The sequence below is a fragment of the Xenopus laevis genome, chromosome 5L (genome assembly GCF_017654675.1).
Source record: "Xenopus laevis strain J_2021 chromosome 5L, Xenopus_laevis_v10.1, whole genome shotgun sequence".
NCBI classification, from domain to species: domain Eukaryota; kingdom Metazoa; phylum Chordata; class Amphibia; order Anura; family Pipidae; genus Xenopus; species Xenopus laevis.
Genome location: NC_054379.1, coordinates 36,140,139 through 36,153,867, shown reverse-complemented (window position 1 = coordinate 36,153,867; position 13,729 = coordinate 36,140,139). Strand labels below are relative to the sequence as shown.

General features: G+C 36.6%; 1 long non-coding RNA gene across 7 annotated transcripts in view; it reads left to right on the top strand.

The window, feature by feature from the left end:
- LOC108716608 overlaps positions 1–13,729 on the top strand; it is a 442,310-nt gene that overhangs the window by 259,807 nt on the left and 168,774 nt on the right. For all 7 annotated transcript variants that reach the window (XR_005961207.1, XR_005961210.1, XR_005961206.1 and 4 more), the window contains one exon: positions 10,298–10,363. This is a non-coding gene — a long non-coding RNA (uncharacterized LOC108716608). The remainder of the gene's footprint in view (positions 1–10,297; positions 10,364–13,729) is intronic.

The window sequence follows — 13,729 nt, the reverse complement described above, 5'->3', positions numbered from 1 at the left end:
ACCTACTTGTTACACAGTGGCAAGAAGACAGTTACTCTATAAATCTAATAGAACAGCAATTGATTTGCCATAGATTTATACAGAAACTACAGGTATGGGATCTGTTATCTGGATACCTATTATCCAGAAAGCTCCCAAAGGGTAGACTTTTCCAGCACATTTTGGATGCTGAAAAACGGTAATGCCTTTAAGAGTGTCTTGGATGATTTCTTGGACAGACATACTATCAAAGGCTATTGTGATACTAAACTCTATAGTTAGTATAGATATGGGTATATAGAATTTATGTGAAAGTATGGAGGGGTGTGTGTATGGATGCTGGGTTTTCATTTGGAGGGGTTGGACTTGATGGACTTTTTCTTTTTTCAAACCGATTGAACTATGTAACTATGTAACTATGAAACTGACACATTTTATTGGACATTTATTTTAAGGTGGATAGGTTTAATATCACCTTTAGTTAAATATATATTTGATATTGTATATGGGTTTATGAGCTATGAAATGTGTATTCTATGATTCCATACATGTGGCAGATTAGTGAACAAGAGTATGGAAATGTTATTTACTAGTTGTGAGATTCAATAACACCAAGATCTACATTTTATAGACTCATTCTTTCAGCCCTTGGGTAGAAGACCAGTATCACAAAGGGTAATGCATGGAGTATACACAGACTTATGAGAATCACAAGGGGTAATGCATGGAGTATACACAAATGTATCCGTATCACAATGGATAATGCATGGAGTATACACAGACTTATGAGAATCACAAGGGGTAGTGCATGGAGTATACACAAATGTATCCGTATCACAATGGATAATGCATGGAGTATACACAGACTTATGAGAATCACAAGGGGTAGTGCATGGAGTATACACAAATGTATCCGTATCACAATGGATAATGCATGGAGTATACACAGACTTATGAGAATCACAAGGGGTAGTGCATGGAGTATACACAAATGTATCCGTATCACAATGGATAATGCATGGAGTATACACAGACTTATGAGGCTATTGGGTGACCAGATCTTCTACCATGCAGATAGATAGCCACTCGACTCTAAAAGAACTTTGTTCTGGAAATGTCGTTTTAGTCCCTACACAGACTGCTAGATTGTCTATAAACTATTCTTTTAAAAGTTAATGAGTACGTTTTTATTAAAGGGGTTGTTCACCTTTAAATTAACTTTTAGTATGATCTAGTGAGTGATATTCTGAGACAATTTGCAATTGGTTTAAATGTTTACTATTTGTGTTCTTTTAGTTATTTATCTTTTTATTCAGCAGCTCTCAAGTTCGGAATTTAAGAAGCTATCTGGATGTAGAATCCAAATTACCCTAGCAATGAGGATATGAATAAGAGACTGAACTATGAATAGGAGAGAGCCTGAATAGAAAGAGGAGTAATGAAATGTAGCAAAAACAATATATTTGTAGCTGTACAGAGCAATTGTTTTTAGATGTTGTCATTGACTCATCCCTTTTGAAATCTGGAAAGCGTCAGAAGAAGAAGACAACAGTGGCGGAACTACCGGGGGAGCAGGGGGTGTGATTGGGCCAGGGCCCGCACCCCCTCAGGGCCCCCGGCAGCTCGCGCACTGCTGATTTGGGCGGAAAATCACGTACGGTGGGGGTGGGGCCTGGCTGCACGTCCCGCACCCGTAACTCTAGTTACGTTACTGGAATGAAAATAATCCAAAAACTATAAAAAAGAAAAAATGAAGGCCAGCTGAAAAGTTGCTTAGAATTAGTTATTCTATAACATGCTAATAGTTTAAAGGTGAACCACCCCTTTAAGGTAGCCTATTTGTGAATTACTTACAGCTCATATGTATATATGCAAATATCTTTGAGAACTTATGAAACTTGAGAAGAATCAAATGTGAATGATAAAAGATGCCACACTGAATGATCATGTATTATAGCCACAGTCTCAACACTTCAATTATGGAACAGAGAGATGCCTAGAACTGCAGCTGGGGTGTGAAAAGACTGTTTCCCTTTCTTCCTTCCACTGGTCACTGTACTGTTTTTTTTTCACTCTCTGTTTATATTTCATGCAGATTTAGTGGTTTCTGCTTCTGTATGTCTGCCTCCTACACTTACACAATTCTAAATTATATGTTAAAAGGTAAAAAAAAAATATATATATATATATATATATATATATATATATATATATATGCTGTATACTGTATGTGAATGCGTTGCTTAAAAAATAAATCACTTTTTTGTTTTGTTTTTTTCTCTCAAAGACAGTTTATTTTTCTTGTTTGAAGTGGAAAGAGTGTGGTTTTCTTGCAGCTGACATTGACAACTTCTCTCTCCATCCTTGGCACAAATGTTAAGTAGCGTTTGTGGTAAATAACTGCACGCAGGTATTTTGGAGAGGTTAGAAAATCAAGCCTGGCAATGTGTTCATGATCTGGAGTTAGTGAGCAGCTGGGCACAGTTTCACTACCCTTTCACCAGGGCACGCCTAGACATGTTCCCTTGGTACTGACATTTATAGCCGCCTTTTAAATCCAGCTAACTGGACATCCGCCTGCTGAATTCCAGCCCTGTTGCTTTCACTCACTGTTCTATGTATCTGGAATGGATCTCATGTGTATCTGTAGCACAGCTCTGATATAAAGCAGCATTTACGCTCTGCCCCATCTTAATAACACAGCATACTCCACGTTGCTGAAAATGTATTCAGATAACAGGCTGGTTTATGGTTTAAGATAGGGATTCTTAATGTATGCGTTGTGGCCTAAAAATTGACCCCTGTGCTGTTTAGATGAGTTCACCATGATCTCCTGACAGTCACATCTTTTCCTACAATAGTATATAGTATAGGATACGTTAGAGTCCTCCACGGAACCAATTTCTAAAACCAGGACCCGACCCAAACCCGCAACCTGAACAGCAACCCGCATATTTACCCACTTTGATCCGCTACCCGACCCAGACCCGCAACTGCTTATCCGCAACCCAAGGTAAGGCAAGTTGCTGGTAAGCCTACCCTCGTTTGTTGCGGGTACCCGACCGGCTGCAGGACTCCAGGATACGTTATCTGGAAAAACTGTCTCCCATAGACTCCATTTTATCCAAATAATCATTATTTTCTTTTTCTTTGTAATAATGAAACAATATTTTTTACTTGATCCCAACTAAGATATAATTAACCTTTATTGGAAGCAAAACCAGTCGATTTGGTTTATTTAGGAGGTTATTTATTATAAGTCCGAATGTAAAAAAAACTCGAAAAAATTCAAGTTTTTTAGTGGAAAAAAAAAACCTAGCATTTTTCTTGAATTATTATACCCCAAGGATGCAAAAAGTCAGAACTGTCATGGTCCTGTAGAAGTCAATGGCAGAGATCCTATTTGCAATTTGAAGATATTATGGTCTGTGCTGGGTTTTGTACTTTATTCCGAACATTTTCCAAATTCATGAAAAATTATGACTTTTCAGGCGTCAAATCCGAAAAACTCTTAAAAAGTTGTGGTTTTTGTGCAACAATCCGAAAAAGTCAAGTTTTTTAATGATAAATAAGGGTGAATTGTGGATTCTAGTTTGGTTTTATTTAAAACATAAGAAAAATTCTGATTTTGCTGAATGGTATGAAGATCCAATTTTGGAAAGATCCCTTATCCTGAAAAACCCCAGGTCCCGAGCTGGATAACCAGTCCCATACTTGTATCAATAGTTCTTACATAGAGGTGAATGACCTGTTGTCAAACAATTTTTAATCCCAAAGTTGATTCATACATAGTTTCATAGCTCATTTGATTTGAAAAAAATGTATTTCAAGTTCAACCCCTAATTCATTTCCCATATTAGATTCTTACGGAAAAAAAAACAGTTGTTTAAGAGGAACTTTCATGAAAATTGACTTTTATTATGTCATTATGAAAAGTAAATCGTACTCACAATTTATATCAAGTTAAAATACTGACACTATTGAGAATTCGTATTCTGGTCTCATGGTAGTCAGAGATCACTTGTTCTTTTCAAGCCATTCAAAAGGATATCTGTTTCTAGTACTTGCCCATCCAGAACATGATTTCTAGTGCAGGAAAGGACCCTTTGTCCAGCTCAGAACCGACACAGCACGTCAGCTATAAACCAATTCAACTGCTCCATGGACACAAGTCTTCTAAGGTTAAGGATAGTAGAAAGCAAAAGTACATTTAACTCTTCATAGGATGACAATGATTGTTTAAAGTGAATTACGTTTTAGAAATGTAAAATATTTCATTTTACTTTAATCTATGACAAACCTGACAAAAATTGAACATACCATCATGTGTAACTTGGCATATTTTCCCTTTAATTCATATTTTTCTAGGTAACATCTTTAGTTTTAATTCTCCCAGTTTTGCTTTGCATAGGTGAAGTACCTAACCTGCCTGAGACCAACTTGGAGAGTATTTTGTTTCACATTTCTCCTTCTCTGCAAAGATCTAAAGTGCAAATTATTGCAGCCGCCTACATATAGCTAACCTCCAAAAAGCACCGCCTGCCTAACTCTTCATTGCCCACCTGCAACAAGCACATACACATACTGTATATTCTTTTTTATGGTTTTACTTTCAGTGAAATGTGGTAGCTATAGATGGTTGTAGATAGAGAATTAATTTTAAAAAACAAATACACTGCAGTTATCCAGAAACCCACTATCCAGAAAGCTCAGAATTACTGGTAGGCCATCTCCTATAGACTCTGTTTGATCTAAATAAAATATAATTAATCCTCATTGGAAGCAAAACCAGCCTATTGAGTTTAAATTTTTTTCTAGTAGACTTAAGGTATGAAGTTCAAAATTACGTAAAGATCTGTTATCTGGATCGCTCCAGGTCCTGAGCTGGATAACAGATCCCATAGCTGTACAACAATAGTAATAGATTTGACTAAAAAGCTTATTTAGTCTGTTTTGAGCTCCATCAACATAACACATGAACATTCCAGCATCTTTGGGCATGCCTACAGCATTATTTGTGACGGTGTCTGAGATTATTTATGGTTTCATACAACAGCCAAAAGCCTGATAGAGGTCTATACTGCAAATATCTATGATACCTCTACAAATTGGAAACAAATTTAAATTGCAAAAAAGCCCTGCTGACATGCTCACTGGTTCACACTTTTCTGTCTTTTTGCTTCTGAACTGGTCAGTCTCTCTCCAGTGCAATGGACAATTGCATCTATGAATTTTGGGGTCCAACTGCCTATTGATATCACATCTGCCTGATAAAGTATTCTCGGACTTCTGCCATTTTTGGGACATCATTTGTTTCAGCCGCTTCTGTTTGAAGTTGCTCCTGTGCTGAACTCTTCTTACTGTCCTGTGCCTTTTTTATGGCATTGGTCTTTACTGTCCTGACACTGCTGCTTGGCTTCCTGATTTGTTCTGAACCCCAAGTTCTCAGAGGTAGTCATCCCACTCTTAACCACAGATGCAAGAGAGTTCTCCATTGAGAATCATCCCTACCAGTGCTACCAGTCAGTCATGTCTTTGTTATCTAACATGGACTGTTGTGCAGTTTTTATTTGCCAATATTACGCTGTAATTAAACTTCACAAGGGCGGCTATAGTGCTGTTTCGGTGTTCAAAGCGAGATAACATTTACTAGCTACTAGCTACTTATTGGAGAATGGGCTTGAATCAATTGTGGTGCTGGCTTAAACACGCATTGTTGTTTTCAGAATCTATCTCTATGGTTGCAGGACTAAAGCTTCCTTCACATTTTGGGGTAAATGTACTAAGCGGCGAAAATTTGCTAGCGACGGCTTTGCAGCCAGCACAACAGTTCACCAGGCAAAAATTTGATCAGACAACGCTAATTTACTAAAATCCGAAGTTGCGTCCAGGGCGCCGAACGCTGGCGAATTTTCGCTAGCGTTACTTCGGTAATCAAAGCGAAGATGCACTAGCGTTCAATTATGCCTAGAGCAACTTCGTTAGAGGTCTTCACTCAGGCTAATTTGCATATGGTGAGAATTTATAAAGTTACATGGACGTATATTTTGCAGCAAATGCATTGCATTACACAAGTCCAGGGAACCATAATAAAGACAATAGAGTTCTTATAATGTCCTACACATGAGCCCACTGTATAGTTTATGTTACATATGTTAGAAAATGTATGGCTATATTGCAGGCTATCACTTAGTGGAAACTTTTTCCACTAAAAAATATGCACCTTGCCTGGTCTGAGCTGGAGAAGGCAAGTCTGATGATAGAGTGTGAATAAGCGCTAGGGTCTGTCTCTTTCGCTTGCCTCTGTCTCTTTCGCTAGCATAGTTACGTCTGCGCCCATAAGTAAATCGCCAGTGCCTAAAAATGGTAACACTTAAATAGGGTCCTTTTAAACCATTTTTATGTCTTTCCACATCGAAGTAAAATCGTTCGATCGTACGCTAAAATCGTATAATCAAACAATTTTACTTCGATCGTTCGATGGCCAAATTCGGTGAAAAATACTTCGACTTCGATATTCGAAGTTGAAGTATTTCAATTCGATGGTCGAATTTCGAAGTATTTTACACTTCGAAATTTGACCCTTGATAAATCTGCCCCTAAATGTTAGGGGTGGTTCACCTTCAAACAACTAATTGTTTTCAGATAGATCACCAGATATAAACTTTTTCCAATGACTTTCTATTTACTATGTGTGACCGTTCTTCTAATATTGAAGTGTAAAGTGTCATTTTTCACCTTTTGAGGCAGCTCTGGGAGGGGGGGTCGCCGACTCTGTAAACTGTACTAAATTGATACATTTAGTTGATACATTTCTTATCTTTGTCCCTGCTGAGCGGAAAGAGTTTCTTACAGGCAGCTGTTAGAATTGATACAATAGTTGCTAATACTCCAGAGATGCTGCTGAGAAATTTATCAACTAATGTTGCAAAATTGTAACAGTTCAGAGTCTGCACCTGAATTACTGAGCTGCCAGATTGAAACACCAGAGACACCAACATTCAACTTTAAACTTAGATTTTGGAAAAACAGTAAAAAAATAAATAATGGAAAGTAATTGAAAAAAGTCTTTATTTCTGGGGAACAATCTAAAAACAACTGAATTGAAAAAAGTGTTTGGAAGGTGAACAACCCCTTTAATAAATGTGTGGTTAGTACATAAGTAATAAGTAGTTCAGTCTAGACAGACGACTTTGGAAAACTCTGTTGCTTTAGTATGAAGACCATTCGTTTATGTATTTGGCAACACTCAGCTTTTTATTTCTACTATCTTGTACAATTGTGTCTCCTACCACAAGTCGACTGCTAAATTGATTTGCAGACATGATCTGCATTCGAATCCCGGGGGTTACACTATGCTCAAGGAAATATATCTTCACTTTTACTAGCGAGAAAGAAAATGTCTTTAGCAGATACATCTTGTTTTGACTTAGAAAAACAAAAAGTCGTGTAACTGGTTGGAATCCAGTTTTCAGCTTTTCTATCAGCAAGAAGTTTTGCAGATAAATCTAGTGGCCTTATAGGAGATGTTGCTCAACTGTATTTTATCCAGATTTTGCTGGACTCCAAATCCCAGAATACTTTCGCATATTATCAAGGGTTTAGGCATGCTGGGAGCTGTAGTCGAGTAACATTACTCAGTTAAATCTTTTTGCTGCTCTCTAGGACTATGGGCCTCCTATGAGACACCAATCTGAACATTGTCTGGCATCATGTTCCTTGTTCCTGTAACTGGAGCTTAAAGGGATACTGTCATGGGAAAAAAAAATTTTTCAAAATGAATCAGTTAATTCTGCACTGAAATCCATTTCTCAAAAGAGCAAACAGATTTTTTTTATATTCAATTTTAAAATCTGACATGGGGCTAGACATTTTGTCAATTTCCCAGCTACCCCCAGTCATGTGACTTGTGCACCTTAGGAGAGAAATGCTTTCTGGCAGGCTGCTGTTTTTCCTTCTCAGTGTAACTGAATGTGTCTCAGTGGGACATGGGTTTTTACTATTGAGTGCTGTTCTTAGATCTGCCAGGCAGCTGTTATCTTGTGTTAGGGAGCTGCTATCTGGTTACCTTCCCATTGTTCTTTTGTTTGACTGCTGGGGGGGAAAGGGAGGGGGGTGATATCACTCTAACTTGCAGTAAAGAGTGATTGAAGTTTATCAGAGCACAAGTCACATGACTTGGGGCAGCTGGGAAATTGAAAAAATGTCTAGCCCCATGTCAGATTTCAAAATTGAATATAAAAAAATCTGTTTGCTCTTTTGAGAAATGGATTTCAGTGCAGAATTCTGCTGGAGCAGCACTATTAACTGATTTGTTTCGGAAAAAAAATTTTTTCCCCATGACAGTATCCCTTTAAAGAAAGTTTTTCTAGTATGGAACAAAAAAAACCCTGCTGTCTTTTGATATTTAATTACTGTATAATATTGGGATTCCAAATCCATATGTTAAATAATGGATAGATGGCTGATATAGTGCCAGTAGGATTCTAAATCCTCAATAATCTTTTGTCTCCGTTTGCTTTGGCAACGTATTTTAGAGAGCTGAGGGTGCCATCCCCTTTAACTGTTGAAGCAAGTAGATATTACTATGTATAAACCTATAGATCCAATAAAACGACCAATAGAAATAATAATAATTATTTTTTCATTTTGCTTATGTATAAATATTATGCTTGTGCTTTTCTACCCAAGTTTTATTGACTAAGCTTCAGTAGTGATGGGCGAATTCGCAAAACGGCGCCGGCATCTCGTTTTTGATGCCGGCGTCCATTTTTGACTGCGGCGTCCTTTTTTTGGCGAAAATGCACCAGCGTCCAAAAAACTGATTTTCGCCAGCGAATTTTCACAGCCGTTTCGAGCCTGGCGAATAAATTCTCCCATCACTAAGCTTCAGCTTTAATCTTTTCCATTGTTCCATACTGGCTGACAACAACCTTCCTTATCCCCTTCCATAGCTCTTATTTTCTGTTATTATTCCCTTACATAAAACCAGCAGAGGGCAAGGCCTAGTGCCTCAGAGAATGAAGACATTACTAACGGTAAAGCCAGCTGAAGGAGGCAGTAAATAAAATTCTTCCAAGCTGGAACAAATCACTGTTCGATGTAACTGCCTGTATAAGGGCCTGTATACATTGTACCAGCACAGGTATAATGACATTTTTGAAGGAAAATAATAGTACATTGTGGTTGTTTAAAATATAAAACAATATAATTATATAATAAGTTATTATTATCAATTATTAACACACAAACTTTAGCGTAATGCCAAGACCAAAAAAATCCAGATAACCACACTTTAAGATTTAAAGTTTACTTTAGCTAATAAAACTTTTGGTGTGAGTGCACAAAAGTAAAAAATAACGTTGAACCCAATCCAGTATTTGTATCTGGTCAGTTTGTCAGCTCTTCCTCCCCTTAAGTGTGTGGCCAGTGTAAATACTGAAATAGATCTGAAGCTTCACTTGCATATTATGAAATCAGAATTGGCCAGAAGACTAAGCAAGTCCTGTGTTTCGGCTGCTGGGAACAATCATTTTTTTCACCACAAGCATTCTGTAAAAACCACATGAAAATCATGGTTCAAATTCAGTTAGCCCAACCAAATTTTGCTGAAAATCTTGAGAAATTGCCAAATCCACACACTGATATTTCTGGAATCTTATTAGAAAATACACGTAAAGGAAACAAAAGAAGGTCAACTGAGATATAGGACATAACGTAACAAAACAATGGTGCGTGCTTTCATGTAAGTAAGTTGTGTGAATTCACCTGAATGGCAGACTTAGTTATACCTTAAACAAGGTGAGACAGTGACACCCAAGGTCACTTTACACAGAAGTCTGTCTGTTTTATTTTCATAACATAACACACACACAGGCAGATAAGCTGTTGAATCCTCAGCTTAAATCTGACCATTTAGTTATGATGCTTGAAGTGCAAGCAAATCAAAGGATTTAAAAAAGGGACAGGTAACTAGTACCAAAACGAGCCTATAACTAAGAGCCCCTAGGGCACAAAATGCGTAGGGCTTATGGAGAAAATTCAAGTTTTTCCCCTAAAAACCTTGACCAGCAAAAAAATCGAGGTTTAATAAATGGGCCCCTTTGAGTGCCTTTCTACACATTTTTTGATCTTTGACAAATCAAAGATTTGCTAAGTTTACTTATAAGTTCATACATGGATCAAACCCTGAACGTTAGCCATTTTACAGCAATATTGGCTAATTTTGAGCAATCTAGACGGTTAACTTTGTTTGTGACTGATAATATTTGCCCTATAGGGATGGTGCTCATCTAATATAAATGATTTTGTTTTACAGGAACCCATCCCCATCATGTACATACAATGGAGTGAAAATATGGCATCTTTTAAATATGATTCCACAGTGAGTTTCCTTTTTAACCTTTATGTGATCAGTATATTAGTACTGTAAATCTACTAGAAAATCATGTAAACATGAAATTTTTTTAAGCTGGTTGTGCTTCCGATAAGGATTAATTATATCTTAGTTTGAATCAAGTACAATGAATTTGTTATTCTTCCAGACAGAAAGGAAATCATTTTTAAAAATCTGGATTATTTGGATAAAACGGGTTTCCAATTAACCGATCCCGTACCTGTATGTCCAATGAGCACAGAGTCGCTGACTATACAAGTAAAACTAATGTTACATGGCACACAGTATTTATGGAGCTTTGTTCCCGGTGGCCTTTTCCAGAGAAAAAAGTGAGATTTGACTTTAAGATAATAAGCCCAGTAACAACAGCAATAACACTTAAGTAATTAATGTGCTTTTCTCAGGCAGTGCTTAGTGTTTTGTCTGTGACACTTTCCCCTGAAAACTTGCCAAAGCAAAATATGAAACATCCTGAATGTCATAAACCTTAGGCACGTGCCTTAGTTAAAATAAAACAGTCCTTGTTGTAGGGAAGGATTGCTTTATTGTTTTATATTCAATTAAAGAGCACACACATAAGGCAGTTACTTAAACCCCTCTGTCCCTCTGCAGCAATTAATGAGTTAATAATTGGTTGTTGTTTATTTATTTACTTTATTTACAGTTGATCCCTTGGCTTTAAAACCAGCTCAGAGTTGGCAAGGGGACATTCCCCAAATTAGCATATGGGAGTGTTATTGAAGTGTTATTATGCAAAAGATATTTACTGAATTGAAAAGTCAATAATGTCAACTATATAAACTGTGAGAAACACAAATATTATCATCTTGCTCACAGCATAAAGGTGGGGGGCTTTTAGCCTTCTTTGCAATTATGAGGAGTAACCCAACGCAAAATGTGATACAGGTATGGAACCTGTTATCCAGAATGCTCGGGACATGGGGGTTTTTTGGATAAGGGATCTTTCCTTATTTTGGATCTCTATACTTTAAGGGGCACATTTATCAAGGGTCAAATTTCGAGTTTATTTGAGTTTCTAAAAACTCCTATAAACTCCCATGAACTTGAAATTCGGAAAAATAATAACCATTCGAAACTTATTAAAAAATACATTTTTTAAAAGAATTTGGGTGAATAGAATCGACCTACAAACTCGAATAGAATTCGAAACGAATTTGATTGGATTCGATTTGAGGTTTTTTTTAAAAAAATAAATAAATACATTTTCAAAAGTCCACCAAACGACTCCAAATTGATTGTTGGATTGAAGGCTAAAACACCAGTTTGTCAGGTTTTAGATGGCAAATAGTCAAATTCGAATTCTTAAAGGGCTAAAGGGCTGGTACATGATAAATTTCGAAATTAGAATTTAGATTTTTTTTTTTAAACTCTAATCGAATTTGGAATTTGGACCTAGTCAATTTACCCTAAAATAAACTCGAAATTTGAATTATAAAAATCAGATTTTCAATTCGACCCTTGGTAAATCTGCCCCTAATTCTACTAAAAATCATTTTAACATTAAATAAACCCAATAGGCTGGTTTTGCCTCCAATAAGGATTAATTATATCTTAGTTGGGACAAGTACAAGGTACTGTTTTATTAGTACAGAGAAAAGGGTAACACGTTTTTAAAATTATTTCATTATAAAGGAGTCTATGGGAGAAGTCTATCCGATAATTTGGAGCTCTCTGGATAACAGGTTTCCAGATAACAGATCCTATACCTGTATAGAATGCCACTTTCCTTAGGGGGGCAATCAAGCACCCCTTTGCATTGGCATTTGCTATCGATTTACCTGCATAAGAAACCGAAAAGTACTTATGCCAGTAGGTTGGTATTGCTAAAAAATTTGCAAAGAATAGGATATTCTATAATATACTAAGGGGGTTATTTATCAAGGTCCTACTCCGATCTAACCCGCTCGGGTTTTTAACACTTATTTATTATTAAATTTTTCAGAAAATTTGCTTTGCGGGAAAAGCTCAGATTTTCTCGTGAATTTTCCCCGAAATCTCCGGATTTTTCATTGTGAACATTGTGAAATTGCCTGAAACCCCTGACACAACCAAAAATCAATGGGACTGTTCCCATTGACTTTTATGCAACCTTGACTGTTTGACCTTGACAGGTTTGAGATGCCGTATTTATATTCGGGCTTTGTAGCCCTCGGAGTATAATAAATTGAAAAATTAGAGATTTTTTTAAAAGTCCAATTTTATAAAAAAAATCCCGAATTTTTCGGATTTCAGGTATTCGGAGTTTAGCAAATAACCCCCTATATGTTAACTTAAAGTAAACTTCCCATTATAATATATTGCTAAAAGATTTGTAGGGATGCAACAAATCCAGGATTCGGGATTCAGCCAAGATTTGGCCTTTTTCAGCAGGATTCGGATTCAGCCGAATTCTAGTGCATGGCTGAACTGAATCCTAATTTGCATATGTAAATTAGGTGTGGGAAGGGAAATCATGTGACTTTGTAATAAAACAAGGAAGTAAAAAACATTTTCCCCCACCCTTGCCTTTCCCGCCCCTAATCATGTGCAAATTTGGATTCGGTTCGGTATTCGCGGAATCTTTTACGAAGGATTCGGGGATTCGGCCAAATCCCAGAAAGTGGATTGGGTGCATCCCTAAAAATTTGCAAAGAATAGGATATTCTATAATATACTAAGGGGCGAATTTTGAGCTTATGGGAGTTTTCTAAAAACTCAAACCATCAACACCCATAAACTTGAAATTCAGGGAAAAAAATCGAAATTTATTCAAAAAAAAAAATCTAATTTTTTAAAAACGGATGAATAGGATCGGGCTTCAAATTTGAATCAAATTCAAATCAAATTCGATTCAAGGTTTTTAACCCAAAAAACACAAATTTTTAAAAAAATCTTTTTTTGAGAAAACATTTTTTCAAAAGTCCACAAAATGACTCCAAATTGATTGTAGGAGTTCCCCCATCAGAGATATATATATCTAATAATAAAAGTGTCATTAAGACGAAGATCGCTAAGTAATTAGGACGAATAATCCTTCTAAAATTGCCTTTATGCTAAACTCCATGTTTAATGCAATGTCTTTCTTTGTTTTGACACTTTGGCTGATACAGACCATTGCTAATTGAGAATTTATTTGGAATACACTTTGGCTCTAATCACTGTGTAATGGAAAATGTAAAGCTCATTGTGCAGCAGTCGTATCTTTGGCATTGATTTCTGGAGCAATTTGTTAAACTGTTAATAGACGTCATATGATCACGGTTATTCCCTACTGCTCCTCCTTAAAGGGAGAAGTGCACTGTTTAAAACTGGGGTTTATGTGCCAATGCCATTTATTTTTCCAGACTGAGAACT